Raw genomic sequence first — 19916 nt, forward strand, 5'->3', positions numbered from 1 at the left:
CGACGATAGTAAAATAAATGTTTATTTCTAAAATAAAATATTAAATCGTATTTCTACACCTTTCTAAAACAGTTTTTAGTTTTCGAATAGGTTCAGAAATATTGCATTTATTTGGGTTTTATTTCAAAGCGGAAATACTCCGTCCTTCTGACAGAATATATCAGAGGCCTGAAGGGTTATTATTATCATTATCATCAATTGACATTTTATTATCATTATCATCAATTGACATTTTATTATTATTATCATCAATTGACATTTTCTATTTAAGTTCGGGTCGTTTTTACGAGTCGTTCTTTAATGCAAACGCTCAGTTGCGAAGTGATCTGACAGCATCTATATTTCCTTCATCCTACAACATGGGTCTCTTCAAGAGCCGTGTTCACTTCTATCTCAAAAAATTAATTATTAAAAATAAACGTTTTTAAAGTTAAATTAAGAATGCAAACATTAAAAATAAATTAAATGACTTACTTTACGTTTTTTCTAACAAAAATTACTGACAACGAAAAGAACGGTTCATTAGACAAATGTTTTAAAAACATTGTTGTCACTTCACTTTTTGTCGTTTTTTGCCGTATGAAAATTATAGTGAAAAATGTTAACAGTTTTTTTTTAATTGCAATCAGGTTTTTATATTTTTTGGTTTTTGGTTTCATAGAGGAGTACTTTTTAATTTCTCTATGGTCAACTTCTATATTTTAGTACTGTTTTAAAAAAAATAATGCTTCTCATTTTGGGAAAATCCTTTTTTTTTAAATAACAATAAACGCCTAAACGTAGACAGGTTCCTATTTTTATTATTTTGTAATTACATTATTACCAGCTCTGTATTGTTTTTGTTAAGTTATTTTTATGTTATGTTTATGGTTGGTTTATGTTTATGATATGTTATGTTCATGTTATGTGTATGTTATGTTATGATATGTTTATGTTATGTTCATGGTATGTTTGTGTTATGTTTATCTTTATGTTTTATAATCAAATTTATTTACTTCTTTTTTTAATTGCCAATTTCATAGTTCTGTTTAAAAAATAACGCTACTATTTTTATAAAAATATTTGGTTAAATAAAGAAAAACGCCCACTTATATTGTACACAGGTTCCTATTTTTATAATTTTGTGATAACCTAATGTTACCTATATTATGTTATGTTTATTTTATGTTATGTTTATGTTAGGTTTATAACTGCTACGTTATGTTATGCTTATGATGTGTAATTAATTATATTTTGTAATTTGTTGTATTTATTAATAAGATAAAATGTTAATTGTGTATGGCAAAGATCACCTCTAATGGGTGAAAGCCAAAATAAATAAATCAAATTATATTTTAATATACAGCCTAAGGTTTTCTCTTTCTAACGCCGTGTATATCATATTTCTCACAAGGTACAACGATTTCTACGAGACCATTTGAGCTGTTCCCAAAAGCGAACAAATTATCCTGAGGGGTTAACGGCTTAAATTTATTATAGGGACAATGTGTCATTTTAGTTTATTTACACCTACCAAGGAGTTTCTCATATATTTTTTATTTTTTTTTTTATTGTTGATACATTATTTTACAATATTTCATATTCTAATTCCGTAATGTTGGCCTCACTGGGTTGTTTACCCGTACTGAGGCCCCCATTTTATAATATAAGAATGTATACATTAAAAAAAAAAACAAACAAAATTATAATAAAGATAAATTTAAACTAAAAATAAAGATTAAAAATTAAAATATAATTATCACACGAAAAGAAAAATATTAAAAGAGAATGGAAATCGGCATTTATAATGATTTATGTGTTTGTGCGTGTTGCGTGTTTTATATTTTTTTTTGTGTTGCGTGTATATGTTTTATTCTTTTATGTTATCGAATTTTGGTAATATTGTCTTTTTTGTTCTTTAATCCATTTTTTTATTTTGTGGTTGAATTTATTTTTATTTTCCTCAATTTTTGTTTCAAGTGGAAGACTGTTGAATGCTTTAATAGCGTGGTATTTATGGTGTCTTTGTCCAAAGGTAGTTTTTACCGTCGGAGTTTTTATGTTTTCTTTGTACGCTTGTCTGACCGGTCTATTAGTGATATTTTGTGTTTGTTGGGGTTTGTTTTTTGGTCGAAAATGTAGTTTAGTAGTGTTTAAATATATAATTGGCGTATATAAAGTACGTCACAGCTTTTAAATATTTGGTCTGTGTCGGTTAGTTTATGTTTTTGAGTATTACCTTTAATATCGTTTTCTGTGCGATTTCTATTTGAGCGATAGCTGCGTTTGTTGCTCCTCCCCAAGCAACCATTCCATATTATTATATTATTATTTATTATATCATTATATCATTTGCCGTTTTTTCATGAATAATCTCCCCAAGGCTTTAATAATAAGGATGCCAATTAATCAAAATACTTACAAAAAAAAATTGTTTTTTTTTCGGTTATAATGGAAAAAATAAAACATTATCAGTCCAGCAAACGGTATCCCCTCAGGTGTTTAGGTACGAGGTACCCCTTCACCGTTGGCTGTATTCGAGATGCCAGCCAGCCTGATGGCTGATTGGCCGTGACAGTTCCCGGAACAAAGCGGCCAGGGAGGAAACAAAGAATAAGGCACATCCCCGGGGATTAGGCGCCATTAATGTTTTATACGTGTGTTCCTGGAAACAGGAAATTGTTTTGTTGCTGAAGATGTTCTGTTGTTTGGGTAGACGGAAAGCATTTTTGATGAGGTGAATGTTTTTATTATGTTAAGTAAATTGTTTTATTCCGAGTGGAATTGTTTTTTTTTCCTGTTAAGGTTTTTTGTTAATGCTTTGTTGTTGTTTTGTTAAGCATTTAATGAAACATTAACTAAATTATTTCCATTTATAAATAGACATATTTCCAATAATCCGCTATGTTCTTCCCAGAAATCCCTTAATTACCCCTTCCCCTTTGCTTGCCTCCCACTTCAACACCTAGAAATATGTATATATATCCGTATTATAAATATATCATGAAAGTTAGCTCTAATATTCTCCTGATTAAGGAAGAGTACTCCTGAAACCGGCTGAGTGTGTAATGATCTGCCCTTTCTACTTCAAGCTTTTCCTTCTCTTCTTTCTACGATACATTTTCCTTAAGTCCCGTAGGTAACTTTTCCATAAGGCTTTGGTTATATATATATCCGGGGTAGGAAGGTCCTCCCTGCCGTCTTTTCTTTATTACACACCCCTTCAAGTGTGTACATCCTAGTTTGTCTACGTGACGTACGACCTTGAACGTACTCATTTCACGTGACGGTTCAGTATAAAAAGGCTTCACCGAACGTTGTGTTGGGTTTTTTGTTTCTCGGTTTAGAAACCTAGTTATTTATGTTTTGTGTGGTATCCCTTGGTTCTTTTGAGATAGAGTGAGTTGAATCCATTACCGCTGTTTTTCAAAACCATTTTATAAACCTTATCTTCTAAGTCGCCTGCTCACCCCCCCCTAGCTACTCGATTCTACCTATCGTAGGGTAATGTGAATATAATAAAGTGTTAGATTTTATATATGTGATATACATACGATAAATTTATGGTGTTAGTTGTCGGCGCCATCCATGTATATATTTTGGGAGGGGAAGGAGAGGAAAGGAAATGAATTTTTTTCAAGTTAAGATTGACTCCTCCGCTTACCAAACAAAACTGATGGATGATAGTTCGAACAAGGCAATCGATATCTGCGTGTCTGGATATCACAACCGGCCGGGTCTCCCCTTGTTCCAAATCGGCAACCTTCACGCCAGAATAAAGAAAACCAGGTCTCTTCACCAATTTCAGAATTGCCCCAATCTCAAACACCTCCAGGATAAACTACTTTACTGAGTGTAGAAGGGGAAAGCCATGACATCCCTTGTCACGAATCTAGTCGCGAAAGTGTGACACGTAAGGTCCTAAGTTACGAGCCACCTCTAGAAAACATTGTAACTCCCACGTCGTCGGGGATTTACATCCCTTTCTAGGTCAATACATATATAACACACGACGATCTTGTCGACATTTTGCCCGCTTATTAACGATAGGTTGTGTGCCTACCCATTCAGCCAATTATCATGTGAGATATATGTAAGGTCTACTCGATATGCCAAATTTGGGATGAGGACTGTCTGTATTTTAATATTTGGTTCCAGTATTTATTTTATGAGGTTACTAGCATCCTCGTGTATTAGGTATGGGTAACTCCTACTGAATACCTATCCTCTCAGGTAAGGTATAAACGGATAATTGGTTTGATGTTTTGCATTTAATTTAAAGAGGCTGCCTACCTCTCGAAAGATACCTGTTGAGAAAAGTTGTTCGGTTGGTAGTTTTATTTCGGAGATTACCATCTCCCTCTTTCGACTTTAGATTTGTTTTCGTGCATCCCAATTCGTAACTTAGAAAGTCAAACAATAGATGAAAAGTATTAAATTAGAAAAGTCAAATAACAGAAGAAAAGTTTTCATTTTGGTCCGTCTGGTTGCATCCGAACGCTTTCAATTTGGGACGGCATACGCTAGCAAAACTTCCCCTTTGACTGACTGTACTCCGCGCCTCTCGGCCTATATATGAAAAGTCATTGGCCTGTCTCTCACTCACAGCTGATTGACAATCCGTCTAGGGTATTCCTTTTAATGATAACATTATTTGGGCGGCAGGTGTCGTAAACTTAGTTGTATCCGTCTTTTAAAGGGGGTCCTCTGGAATTTAATAAATAATATAAAAAACTCACCCAGTTAGGCACCTCTCATTCTCAGCGTGAAGCTTACCTGGTTACACTATATAGCTAAATCACTTTAATTTTCGACCTCCTCCCTACGCTTATAAAAGGGTAATTAAATATTCCTGTAAATAAAATTGTACCTCCCTAATCTGTTAGGATTCGAACCCACAGTTAATAATCTATTGGATTCTCTGGGTTTCGGTCTCCGTGGATAGAATGCCATCTCGCCAAATCAATAACTTAGCCCGATTAAACACTTCCTGCCTTTATATGTTCACTTTGTTTTAAAAACGCGATCATTATTTTTATTATTTTCATGTTTTTAAGACAAGCAATCTAGTTCGAACTGTATACGAAATCACGTTTAAGTCAACACAACTTTATAACACAATCGCGATTGCACAACACCTGGCGCCCCTGAGGTGGGTATTTACAAAACGGCGCTCTACAAATTATCCAATTATTCCTTATTGTCATTATTATTAATTGTTTTCCCACTGAGTCGAATCACTTTCACTTCACACAAACACCGGATCAATAATCTTTCACTTTAATTCAATATTCCGCAATATTCTCTAATACCATTTGAATTCAATAATTAACTGCAATTTCAAACAACACTTCTGATTTGTATCCCTTTCTCGGGGCTGTCAATCCACCCAAGTTCCAAACTCGACTGTCGCTCCGGTCTCTCCTTTCCCGTGGGAATCTGTTTACTCCAGGCCTGTCTGTCCATAAATCTTCTCATATTCTAAACAAAAAAATTTTTGGAGTATGTTTGTCTCGTTTATTTTATGTGAGTATCCAAACATCACAGCCTCCCTTTAGTTCTAAGCCCAGCGGGTAATCTCGCTTCCTCGTGTTAGTCGATGGGATTAGAAATAACTATAGGTAATTTACGTTTCTCGAATACCTCTGTATTTATTTTTTTTATTTTTATTTTAAATTTTATTTTAATTCTTCCAAAATGTTGAGCGCCCCTGTTCTTCGTTTCTAACCTAGCATCTGTTTATTTTTTGGTTCCCGTGATTATCGGCTTGTTCTGCTGGTGAGTTTTTTCCCGCCCTCAGCTTTTTCAAGTGTTTCGTGTCGCTATGGGTAGAAATTCAATATGTCATGTCACACTTGTTTATTTTAGAATTTTAAACTCCGAGTTTTGTTTATTACATAACAGTACTTGACTTAACTTTGTGTTTTTTTCATCTCAATGCGTTATTTGTATTATGTTCGAGTGTTATTTATTTTCATGTTGATTTATTTTGTGTCCTCGGCTGTGATCCGATGGTTTTTTGTCCGTCTGTGTTATTTATGACTTAAACATTCTCTGCCTTTTAGATCTGGAATAAACAATAATTGTTTACATTTATTCAAATATCAACGGTATAAAATATGCCATATACTTCACGATATCTGAATGCAATGTTTATTTTAGATTTGTCCCAGCTATCTTATTCTTGTGTTATAATTAATCCGATTTCGATGTTTGTTTATCCTTTGGCTTCGTTGTTTATGAACATTTTAGATGTTTTTTGTCGTCACAATGAATTCAATGTTTTCCGGGTCTGTCTGTTTATTCTATTTTGCCTTTGAAGTACGATGTCTCTGTTATCATTTTTGACGATAGGTACCATTTCTTTTGCTGTTAATGTGAATTAATAAGGTTTATGAAATCCATTTTTTTTTTTCAACAACAGTAATGAATTCAAACCAGCTTGTATATCTATCTCTCCTGGTTTGCGGCATCAGATGTAATGATCTGCCCTTTCTACTTCAAGCTTTTCCTTCTCTTCTTTCTACGATACATTTTCCTTAAGTCCCGTAGGTAACTTTTCCATAAGGCTTTGGTTATATATATATCCGGGGTAGGAAGGTCCTCCCTGCCGTCTTTTCTTTATTACACACCCCTTCAAGTGTGTACATCCTAGTTTGTCTACGTGACGTACGACCTTGAACGTACTCATTTCACGTGACGGTTCAGTATAAAAAGGCTTCACCGAACGTTGTGTTGGGTTTTTTGTTTCTCGGTTTAGAAACCTAGTTATTTATGTTTTGTGTGGTATCCCTTGGTTCTTTTGAGATAGAGTGAGTTGAATCCATTACCGCTGTTTTTCAAAACCATTTTATAAACCTTATCTTCTAAGTCGCCTGCTCACCCCCCCCTAGCTACTCGATTCTACCTATCGTAGGGTAATGTGAATATAATAAAGTGTTAGATTTTATATATGTGATATACATACGATAAATTTATGGTGTTAGTTGTCGGCGCCATCCATGTATATATTTTGGGAGGGGAAGGAGAGGAAAGGAAATGAATTTTTTTCAAGTTAAGATTGACTCCTCCGCTTACCAAACAAAACTGATGGATGATAGTTCGAACAAGGCAATCGATATCTGCGTGTCTGGATATCACAACCGGCCGGGTCTCCCCTTGTTCCAAATCGGCAACCTTCACGCCAGAATAAAGAAAACCAGGTCTCTTCACCAATTTCAGAATTGCCCCAATCTCAAACACCTCCAGGATAAACTACTTTACTGAGTGTAGAAGGGGAAAGCCATGACATCCCTTGTCACGAATCTAGTCGCGAAAGTGTGACACGTAAGGTCCTAAGTTACGAGCCACCTCTAGAAAACATTGTAACTCCCACGTCGTCGGGGATTTACATCCCTTTCTAGGTCAATACATATATAACACACGACGATCTTGTCGACATTTTGCCCGCTTATTAACGATAGGTTGTGTGCCTACCCATTCAGCCAATTATCATGTGAGATATATGTAAGGTCTACTCGATATGCCAAATTTGGGATGAGGACTGTCTGTATTTTAATATTTGGTTCCAGTATTTATTTTATGAGGTTACTAGCATCCTCGTGTATTAGGTATGGGTAACTCCTACTGAATACCTATCCTCTCAGGTAAGGTATAAACGGATAATTGGTTTGATGTTTTGCATTTAATTTAAAGAGGCTGCCTACCTCTCGAAAGATACCTGTTGAGAAAAGTTGTTCGGTTGGTAGTTTTATTTCGGAGATTACCATCTCCCTCTTTCGACTTTAGATTTGTTTTCGTGCATCCCAATTCGTAACTTAGAAAGTCAAACAATAGATGAAAAGTATTAAATTAGAAAAGTCAAATAACAGAAGAAAAGTTTTCATTTTGGTCCGTCTGGTTGCATCCGAACGCTTTCAATTTGGGACGGCATACGCTAGCAAAACTTCCCCTTTGACTGACTGTACTCCGCGCCTCTCGGCCTATATATGAAAAGTCATTGGCCTGTCTCTCACTCACAGCTGATTGACAATCCGTCTAGGGTATTCCTTTTAATGATAACATTATTTGGGCGGCAGGTGTCGTAAACTTAGTTGTATCCGTCTTTTAAAGGGGGTCCTCTGGAATTTAATAAATAATATAAAAAACTCACCCAGTTAGGCACCTCTCATTCTCAGCGTGAAGCTTACCTGGTTACACTATATAGCTAAATCACTTTAATTTTCGACCTCCTCCCTACGCTTATAAAAGGGTAATTAAATATTCCTGTAAATAAAATTGTACCTCCCTAATCTGTTAGGATTCGAACCCACAGTTAATAATCTATTGGATTCTCTGGGTTTCGGTCTCCGTGGATAGAATGCCATCTCGCCAAATCAATAACTTAGCCCGATTAAACACTTCCTGCCTTTATATGTTCACTTTGTTTTAAAAACGCGATCATTATTTTTATTATTTTCATGTTTTTAAGACAAGCAATCTAGTTCGAACTGTATACGAAATCACGTTTAAGTCAACACAACTTTATAACACAATCGCGATTGCACAACACCTGGCGCCCCTGAGGTGGGTATTTACAAAACGGCGCTCTACAAATTATCCAATTATTCCTTATTGTCATTATTATTAATTGTTTTCCCACTGAGTCGAATCACTTTCACTTCACACAAACACCGGATCAATAATCTTTCACTTTAATTCAATATTCCGCAATATTCTCTAATACCATTTGAATTCAATAATTAACTGCAATTTCAAACAACACTTCTGATTTGTATCCCTTTCTCGGGGCTGTCAATCCACCCAAGTTCCAAACTCGACTGTCGCTCCGGTCTCTCCTTTCCCGTGGGAATCTGTTTACTCCAGGCCTGTCTGTCCATAAATCTTCTCATATTCTAAACAAAAAAATTTTTGGAGTATGTTTGTCTCGTTTATTTTATGTGAGTATCCAAACATCACAAGTGTAATTAAAATAACTAACTAACTAACTAACTAACCATCACGCCGTTTCCCCGCAGGGGTAGGCAGAGAGGACGGACCGCCAAACAACTCGGTCTTGGCACACACTCCTTGCCTCATTCACATTCATACATCGTCTCATACATACTCTTCTATTATTCTGACTCTTGACATGGCCCGACTCGAGTATCTGATTCACTTGATCGTGCCATGTCTTCCTCGGGCGTCCCCGACTTCTGCTACTATTCACATTTGCATCATATATCCTCCTTACACTCCTATCTTCGCTCATTCGCTCTACATTTAATAAATAAAGTGTACAAAAACAAAGGTATGTTTGTCTATTATTAATTAAAGTGTTACGAAAATGATTTAGGTATGTTTATTTATGTGTGATTAATTTTATTTGGTTTTCAACATAGCCGTTGATTATTAATATAATCATCATATGTTAACATATATTTCTTAATTGAATAAATTAATCACAAACTTACGTAATTATATTTTTTTTCATACGCGCAGAAAACACGCTGATATAAAATATTGCTAATTTATTAAGAATCTTTTTAAATTATTCGTTATACGCTTAAAAACTGGATTGCAGGCCCTATACGAATGAATTAATAGGTTTCATAATAAACTGTCAGTAAAATTCGAACATTACCACGATATCGGAAATAATAAATTCATAAACTTTCAGTATTTCGACTTTGTATATTAACAAGGCAAATGCAGGTGCATGAACACGTATTATAATAATTTATCAGGAAACGGCCTGCAATCCCATTTTTAACCGGATTACCAATTATTTTAAGACATTTTGAATGAATTCGCATTACTCATTTTTCTCAGTGAAAGGTGAGTCTTATGTGATTTATTTTGGTTCATGTGTGCTTGGGATGCAGGTTTTCAATTTGTCTCAAAAATTCAGTTGATGTTTGGCCATTAAATATTTTTTTGCTTAAAAATAAAGTGTTGAGGTAAATAATTTGTTTAAATGATAAGATATTTAACTCCATAAAAATTGCCTTGACTTTCGTGCATCTATTTTTCTTCAGCATAATTCTTATACCTTTAGTTTTTAGTATTACCATTTGTTTCATTAATCCATCATTGGCTTAGAATAGAATGCTGCTACAGTAATTAACGTGTATAACGATTCAGTTGTATACATTTTTCGGGTCGGATTATAAATTTCACAGCGATGTGGGAATTCGGACGATAATGTTTTGAAATAATTGAGTTAATAACAAAAAAAATCTAACATAATCTCAACTTTTCAAAATGATTCCAGAGAAGAGGTAAGTACCGAATATTTATTTTACACAATTATTATTATAATAGTTCAACACAGTATAACAAACCTAGATAAAAGTGAAGATACTTTATATGGTAACCGTGCATTGTAAATGGTGGTACAGTAAATTATAGACTACGACAACGATAAACAAATTATCCCATGTCCCAACTGCTCCCAATCGTGTGGAGCCAGTGAGACTAAGGCATCCCCAATTGGGACATGTTGTGAGGCTGGAGGTGGTGGGAATAGGAAGGAGATGGAGAAGAGGAAGGTAGGGTAGTACCTGGCTCTTTAAATATGATCACCAAACACGGCTGAAGCCATTTTAAGCAACTTTTCAACTCTGAATGGTGGTCGTACACCAGGGGGATACTGAGAGTATATTTAACTCTGGAACGTGCCGCAAGTACACCATGCGTTTTTTTTTTAAATTAAATAATTTACTCAAATAAATTATTTGAACCCGCAACCTTCAGCTTGCTAATCGAGAGCCTTATCCCTCGACTATGGAGGCAGTCGAAAGTTTAAAGTACAACAGTTGACGGTCAGAATGAAACAGAGCGACTGACATGCGTTCCGGCTTTTTATACATCCGTTCGCGTCGTACATTCATCAGAGAGATACGTTCACTATTATTCCATATTCTCTGACTTACGTAATTACACTTTCACTTTCAATAGCGATTGAAATTTAATAATGGCAAGCTTTATAATTATTTTGATCGCTGAAAACTGAAAACTCATTAGTTACATTGATGTAACATTTAACTTATAAATTACTAAATTGATACATAATTCTAAATTACAGCACTCGATCTACCATTGCATTTCCCCGTGTAAATATTTTAACAGTTGCAAAATGTACCCATTACCGAGACTTCATCAGTTAGGTTGGAAACTGAAAAGGTCAGAGTTATAATAAAAAATTATATTTTGTGCTCTAGTCTGTATTGTGAATGATTTATTTTGATTACAGACGGTAAAAAGAATATTTTTTTTACATTTATCTCTGTGGTATCAATGATGACTTCTGAGTGATTGTTATTGAATTTAATTTTCATTACTGAAAAGTCCTGAAAAAAATTGTTTTTTTTTTATGAAACCGGATATTACTAAGTCACATTTAAAGGACAAAGTAAATTAACGGAGCTCTCGTAAAGGCTGCACAGGCAGAACCTTCCTCCGTCACGTCTGTTCTCCAGACATTAGACAGGTGGGAGCTACCATCAGATTACTGTCTGTTCTGACAAAGGACATGTTAACTTTGTGATGCTTTCGATTATCCTTCATATTTTTATTTATTCTACCCTGGCACAGAAAAACCTTTTTCTGTCATCGTAACAGGAACATAAAAGCACGATTGTTGTCGAAATTTTGTTATACATTTGTTCCATTAAAAGCATTATTTTGTGAAGCGTAATCAAATTTTCATTTTAATTTAAGGAGTGCAGACCCATGAAAAATCACGGGATCTTCTAATTGTTCAGAGAGAAATCTATTTTACCCCTCACCATAAATTAACATATTTTTTTAATAATAAAACGTTTATGTTTTTTTCAATAAGCCTTGATAATATATCATAACAATACAAATAATTTTCATGAACCATCATGATAATATTTTCTTAAATTACTTAAAGTTTATCAGGAAACTAATATACTAATAAATGTATATATATAGGGTTTTCCAATAAGAGGTGTTATTTTGATATTCAATTCTAAAAGATCAATGGTTTTGTTGCTTGTGTGGCACGTAGCGCCGTTTTGTTGAAAGTAAAATAGATCAATACCATCCAATTCCGGCCATAAAATAATCATGAATCATCTCTCGATAGCGCAATCCATTCACCGTAACTGTTGCTCCAGCCTCATTTTCGAAAAAGTTAGGTCCAATGACTCCGCCGGACCATAAACCGCACCAAACAGTCACACGTTGAGGATAAAAAGGCTTTTCAATAATAACTCTTGGGTTTTCCAAGCCCCAGCTGCGACAATTTTGCTTGTTGACGAAGCCACCGAGGTGGAAATGGGCCTCATCACTCAAGATGATTTTCATTTGATTCACTCAAGTGAATTTTAATAATTTCAATGCGTTGTTGAAGCGTGTATCGTTCCATTTTGATTAGTGGTGTAGTTTTTATTTGTCAAATGTCAAAAAATGTCAGCTTCAAAAGTAACATCTACCGAAATAGCGGGCTATTCAACATAACACCTCTTATTGGAAAACCCTGTAGTAGCCACAAGATCATTGCCTTTCAAAAGAAGAAATCTATCTACCGTATGTTAGCAAACTTGGAAAATTACGACATCTGTTCAATGACATTATAAAAATATAAGATACGTTTTATACACAAAAAACTAAGGGTATATATAGCATTATATATATACGTTCAGCATTATATATATATATATATATATATATATATATAAACGCATATTATGTATCATAGTATTCAAATAATAGATTGTGTGTATTTGAAGGAAATAACCATATAAACGGCTAGCCAAAGTATGTCCACTGGACTTAGTTGAGTGAAACTAAGCGCGTTTTCTCAGTAATATATCTTCACTCTATTAATTCATCTACGCATCAGTCAAACATTTAACCGAAATGAGTGCACATTTCAAATTCAAGAATTATTAATTGAATAAATAATTTTGGTGCCTTATGGTGGGTATCACTTATCTGATAAGATTTATACTAATAAGATGCAAATTTTGAAAATTAAAAGTTCACTTAACTTGAATAATTTAACGCATAACGCAAGAATACAATTTCAAATTACGCACCCATCCACCTACAACGAAGACTAGTATATTTAATCATATTATTTATACAAAACTAATCAATGAATAAGTTTAATACTGATTGGCGGGCACAACAAAATTTTATTTGATTAAGGCGATGCCATACGTAGTAATTCAAAATCATCTGATTTTGGTTTGAAAATTTGGTCGCCTAGAAATGTTTCAGATCCTTCAATTAAATACTGCAAGTAGAATACATCTTGGCTTTTAAAATTATCGAGTATTTTTTAGATAAGTTATTTTATAAGCCCAGAAAAAAATAATGTATAAAGCCTATGAACACTGCTTTAAGGTTCAAAATCTGCTACTTACGAACTCATTTTCGGTTATAATTTTATTGTGTAATGTGGCAAATTAAGTTATTTTTAAAATGATTGAAAAAAATTTTAATATTTATGCCTGAACATCCACAAAATAAAATAAAAGGCACTTTTTGGCCATGTTTTTTTCTTGCATAAATCAAAACAGGCGGATGGTGTTAAGCTTGAATTTAAACCTTATCGCCATCTACGTAAGGGTTTTTATTGATAGCGGCTCAATTTAAAATATTACACGACATAGTGCATCGCCTTAATTGTGTAATTTCACAGAGAGCCGCAAAGAGTGCAAGGCTGATATAAAGGTAATGAGTAAGATCAAGAAAGTGACGCTTAGATGGTTTGGGCATGTAGAGCGAATGAGCGAAGAAAGGAGTGTAAGGAGAATATATGATGCAAATGTGAATGGTACCTGAAGCAAGGGACGCCCGATGAAGACATGGCACGACTAAGTGAATCACATACTTGAATCAGGCCACGTCGAGAGTCAGAATAATAGAAGAGTATGTATGAGACGATGTATGAATGTGCATGAGGCAAGGAGTGTGTGCCAAGATTGAGTTGTTTGGTCCGTTCTATCTGCCTACCCCTGCGGGGAAACGGCGTGATGGTTAGTTAGTTAGTTACTAATTTAACATAATATAAAGCGACACGTTCCAGAGTAGAAGATACTCTCAGTATCGCCCTGGTCTAAGACCATCGTTCAGAATTAATAATAATAATAATATTTGGATAATTTGTATAGCGCCGTTTTTGTGCCAAATCTCCTCAAGGGCGCTGAATTTAAATATTGCTTGAAATGACTTGGGCCGTGTTTGGTAACCAGATCTGAATAGCCAGATACTTCCCACCTTCCTCTTCGCTATCTTCTTCTGCTCCCTACTACCTCCAATCTCACAACATGCCCTAATTGGCCCCAAAACAGGTTGGAGCAGTTAGAACTCTTGACTGGTTTCACATTAATAAAAAAATTAAAGATTTTCAAATTTGTGTTGTTTGAAAACTTGTCAATATTTTACTTTGAATGAAAGCTTCAATCTAATTCTATTTTAATTTAGTAAAAAATGTAGTTGAATTGCCTAAAAAAATATATCTTTCCTTCAAGACGAATTGCCATTAATTGATCAAGTAAAACAAAACACTTTGTAAGCCGTGTCAGGTTTCAGAATGCAATCATCTTTTGTCTTGAAGATAGAATGGTTTTTCCAAACTAATCGACAGTTTCTAGCCTTACTAAAAAAACTTGGTGAACATTATAGTCGATTGATAAACGACCGTGTATGTGAAACCTTATTAATATAGAAACTATCATGAAATAGGTAATGGGAAGGTATATACATTTCTTATCCAGTCAAAGAGGGTTGTTTATCTGTTGTATAAACTTGAAATAATAATAACAAATTTCAGAATTTTTTGGAATTTTAAATTTTTATATATTTCCTTCGTTGAGGATTACGTATAAACAAGTACTCTTTAAGAAAATAGATAAAATTACCTTTAAATTTTTTGTATTTGAAATATGATATGATATTCAAAATTTTGTAAATCAAAACATGACAAAAGCCATTTTTTATTCGAAATTTCAAAAAACACAGCCTTTTTCTTTAATGAATTTGCGAGAAAATTGTTTACTTTAATTGTGCTCTTTTATCTCGTTCATACAAATGTTTTTTTTACCCTGTGTTTTTAAAAAACATTACTATCATAGAGGTTTCATTAAAGTCAATTAAAAAATAATAATAATATTTATGGATTACTTAAGAATTATTACCAATTCACTATTATATTATTATATTCAATTTTAATAATATAATAGTGAATCAGTCATTACAAAAGTAATTCTTACCGAAAACATGTTTGAAATCACACATTACAAATAGATGTGAAGTTTTTTTTAGTACGATCTTAGTGTCAAAAACACAACATTTTCTTTGGTGCGAGTTAATAAAATTAGTGAGTTTGCAATCATCGTATATTTTATGTAAGATATTCGAAAAGATATAATAGTCTAATTAGCACAGTAATTCATGAACAGCTTTAATTTAAGCCAGGAAACTAACGAAATAAATTCATTTGCGACGCTTAACTTGGCAAGATTCTCCGTGAAAAATATTACAGTCCGAATCTAAGTAAAAACAAAAGGTGTTTAAAAACTGGAATACTTCCAAACTAATTTCCATATAAATTAATTCATGTGAATCCCTTTTATTTCTCTTTCATATCTTGATGTTTGCCTTTTTCTTCTGTTTTTATTTCTCCCCTTCATTTCTCATCTGCCTACCCTGGCGGCCGGTAGGGGGTGAGGTTAATTAATTATTACTGCTTGACGCGCCTGAGTCAGATGTTACTTTCAAGTTAGGGAAATTCAGATATTTCATTGTCTCCGCTTTATTGACCCGCCAATGGCGGAACGACATTATAATATTATCTAGATGCTAATTATCAGAAAGTAACGGTCTCTGCTTTATTGACCCGCCAATGGCGGATTGAGATTATAATATCTGAATGCTAATTATCGGAAAGTGATTTGGAATCATATAATAATCTTTCGCTCAGTTAATCTAATATGAAATCTGAGATTATTCCAGCAGTAATAATATTATCCTTGGTCGATATCATGCAACGGCCCGTGTACGCCATTGTTCTGTCAATTGCCTGTCACGGATCATGGGGACGCATTAAATTGCCCGGGAAACTTTAAAAACACCGCCTGCATGGTGAATATAATATAAAAGTTTCATAATTATGCACTTGCATGATTTTCTACTTGATGTGGTACTACTTAATGGTCTTTAGTTTTCCCTGCCAATTGTTTTTTTTTGTTTCCAAATAATTTAAAAAACGCTGTAAAACCACCAAGTTTTTATAGCTATTCTTTAACCTATCGCTTTCCTAATATTATGGTGTAGGTACCTACTTAATTAGTTATCTTTCCATGAACGTTTAAAACAGAATAATTAATTGATAAACAAATGAAGCCTCATCGTGGACGAGAGAAAGTAAGTACTAGCGTGAACTTACTGCGATTGCTTTATTTAATATTTAAAATGATTTTATCATTCTCGTTCAATAATTGAATTGAATTATTGAACGGAAATTGACCCAACCTAAAATAATCAGTTAATTGTAGACCAGTTTCGATTTTGGTTATAATGGATCACCCCTGTCTTAGTTCATTAGCCAAAAACATTCACCTTTCAAGATCGCTATCATTTTTAGAATAATCTATTCCATGTCTTCCCGTATTTGCATGATTTATCGGCATTGTGCGTAAATGTAAATAGTCATTCGATTATCACGAGGGTTATGAGGAAGCCAACCCTTCCGGGCCTCGGATTAATATGCCAACATTTATAACTGAAGGGGTGGGTCTTGAGGGTGGGGGTGGGGATGGGGAGGGAGGGAGGACATATGTTGAAGCAATTCCACGCCTCAAGCATTTCTCCTCCTACATCTTTGGGAGTAATGATCATAACGTGCAAATTCATAACGAAATCCATTTGTAGGTGCTCTACAGGAAAAAAGGGAAATTTGAAGATATTTTCACGTAAATATTATGGATTATGATGATATTAGATGATACGAATATTGGGATCCTTTTCAAAATACATTCCTAATTTTTCTCATATTTTGGAGATGAAAATATTGAAAAAATAGCTTATGCCTGAGCTTTAATTTGCACTCAAAGTTAAAATATATGCTTAAGTAACAGATTAATAATTTAATGGTACACATTTAATAAATTCTCTGATTATACGTAAACCTTTAGATTTTAGAATAGATGCATGCAAAACGGTAATCTGGCGTTGTCAAAGAAGAATTTTACATTGTGAAGACGCTGATGAAGAAGTAAATTTAAATGACAGTTTTTAATAAGATGAAGAAGTGAACTTAAATGACAGCTTTTAAAACATGAAGAAGTAAATTTTAATGACAGTTTTTAAGAAGCTGAAGATGTAAATTTAAATGACAGTGTTTAATAAGCTGTAGAAGTAAATTTAAATGACAGTTTTTTAAGAAGATGAAGAAATGAATATAAATGACAGTTTTTAAGAAGATGAATAAGTGTATTTAAATGACAGTTTTTAAGAAACTGGAGATGTGAATTTAAATGACAGTGTTTTAATAACTGTAGAAGTAAATTTAAGTGACAGTTTTTAAGAAGCTGAAGATGTGAATTTAAATGATAGTTTTTAAGAAGCTGAAGATGTGAATTTAAATTTCATTTTTTAAGAAGCTGAAGTAGAAGCAAATTTACATTAAAAATTTTTAAGAAGCTGGAGAAAAAGTGCATTTAAATAACAGTTTTTAAGAAGCTAAAAAAGAAGTGAATTTAAAAGACAGTTATGAAGAAGCTGAAGAAGAAGTGAATTTAAATGACAGAATTTAAGAAGTGAATTTAAAATAAAGTTTTTAAAAAGCTGATAAAGACGTGTATTTAAATTACTATAATACGTTTTTTTCCAAAATTTAAAAATGCTGTAATACAATGAATGTAAGTTTATCTCATTACATCACATTTCCCAAGTTGTACAAAAACAAAAAAAAAAACTATTTGATAAGTGACTTCATTAAATTTAATAAACTTTTTTAGTTCATCTCCGTAAGCGTAAATATCTTGTTTTAGTATAAATTCCACGTTTTCCAAACCACAGCAAAGACTTAGTCATTATTAAAAGTTTATCCGCATATGATGAAGGTGTATTAAACTAAAAAGCATAGCGCTAACTTGTTCTTCTGAAAGCTCACAAAAGTGGCCCACGAAACTCGCAAGCATCTATTTTAATTAATTGCTTTGTACTGCATCCACCGAAAGGCGGACGTCCCTCACATCCCCGAGGTACCCTTAGCCAACTTCCAGTCGAGGGGATGGGTAAGGGGAGGGTGAGGATCTCGCCCCCTTGGATGTGCTTAAAGGTCTCCCAAACGAAACATTGTTATAATAATTATCAATGATTCTCCTGAGACTTTTCTCATCCGCTCTATGACTGGAACCCCGGTAGTAGAGGTTAATGTTGGGTAGAGAAATTACTCACCTGCACCCGAAATGGAAACTGAATTGCCGCCTCTGCGAGTTACTTCGTTTGCCTATTCCAATTATTAGTTATGACTTTGTTACCCAAACAACCGAACGTGATATTATTCTAAAACCATTAATTATTATTTCGCATCCCTCGTTAAAGGCAAATAATAACAATTCAAACTAGTCGAGGTTTGACTTAGTCATGCAGAAAGTTTTTTAACGAAAATTAAAAATAATAGTAATCTACGTTTTATGAGAAAGACAAACGTTTCGGTGTAACGAATAATATTTTAACTCCTACTTCCATAGATTTTTTTATTTAGAAAGACGAACATTCGCAATTCGCGAAAAACCCGTCAATAGTTTAAAATCAAAAATCACCTGGAAAAATGACTATTGTTAATTTATTACGGATGGTTTTTTTCACGGAATTTGAACAATGAACTTGCCAATCAAATTTCAAAGTTGATTGGCAAGTTCTGTGAAGGTTCTATTCAAGTTCTATTATTGTATCATTATTGACCAGTTGCTTCACAAAACTGAAAACACCACAGAACTTGAATAGAACCTTCGCAGAATTTAAAAATCAACTTTGAAATATGACAATTTTTTGAAATTCTGTGAAACAACCCGTCCTTAAAATCTCTTCAAATTATTAGTAATTCCGGTTAAAAACGTGATTGCGGGCCTTGCGAATGAATTAACAGGAATAATTGTTAGTGAAAATCCAAATATTTTCGAAGAAATGCAAAAACATTATAACTATAGAAAACCTCTAAATTCATTCGCAAGGCCTGCAATCCCGTTTTTAACTGGAATTACAAATAGTTATAAGGGATTCGTAATAAATTAGCAATAGTCATTTTTCTCCGTGTACTATTATTCTAAGCAGAATGTGTTGCTTGTGCAATGATGAGAAACTTAGCCAGAAGTGGAATAATTGAACTCACGTGACGTCTGGGACGCTGACGCCGCTGTCAACTCAGCCACAGAAATAATAAACGAAAAAGGTTGCTGAAAAAGGGTATAGCTAACAGAGGATTGAGCCCGTAACGCCGCAGTGAGAACCCGATGCTTGAGACCACTCGGCTATTTGGCACACCGGTCTAATATCTCCACAGCAAAATCTTTTCCATTTTCATTATTACCCAAAGTTGTTACTTTGGTACTGCATATTTATTCATATATGTGTAGGTACTTGTATTATGACGGCCGGCATAGTCCAGTGGTAACGCATTGGACTGCCATTCCGAAGGTCGCGGGTTCGAACCCGGCGTGCGCAAATAAATTTTATTTGATTCATTTGTGTTATTTCACAATTAATTAATTTAAATAATATATAGTATATTTGCGGCACGTTCCAGAGTGGAAGATACTACCTGTATCGCCCTGGTGTAAGACCACCATTCAGAATTGAAACGTTGCTCCAAATGGCTTTAGCCGTGTTTAGTGACTAGATCTGAATAGCCAGGTACTTCCCCACCTTCCTCTTTCCCTTCCCCACTTACCTTCAGCCTCACAACATCCCCCAAT

Source organism: Hesperophylax consimilis, chromosome 9 (genome assembly GCF_061612785.1).
Source record: "Hesperophylax consimilis isolate HC1 chromosome 9, BYU_Hcon_1.0, whole genome shotgun sequence".
Lineage (NCBI taxonomy): Eukaryota > Metazoa > Arthropoda > Insecta > Trichoptera > Limnephilidae > Hesperophylax > Hesperophylax consimilis.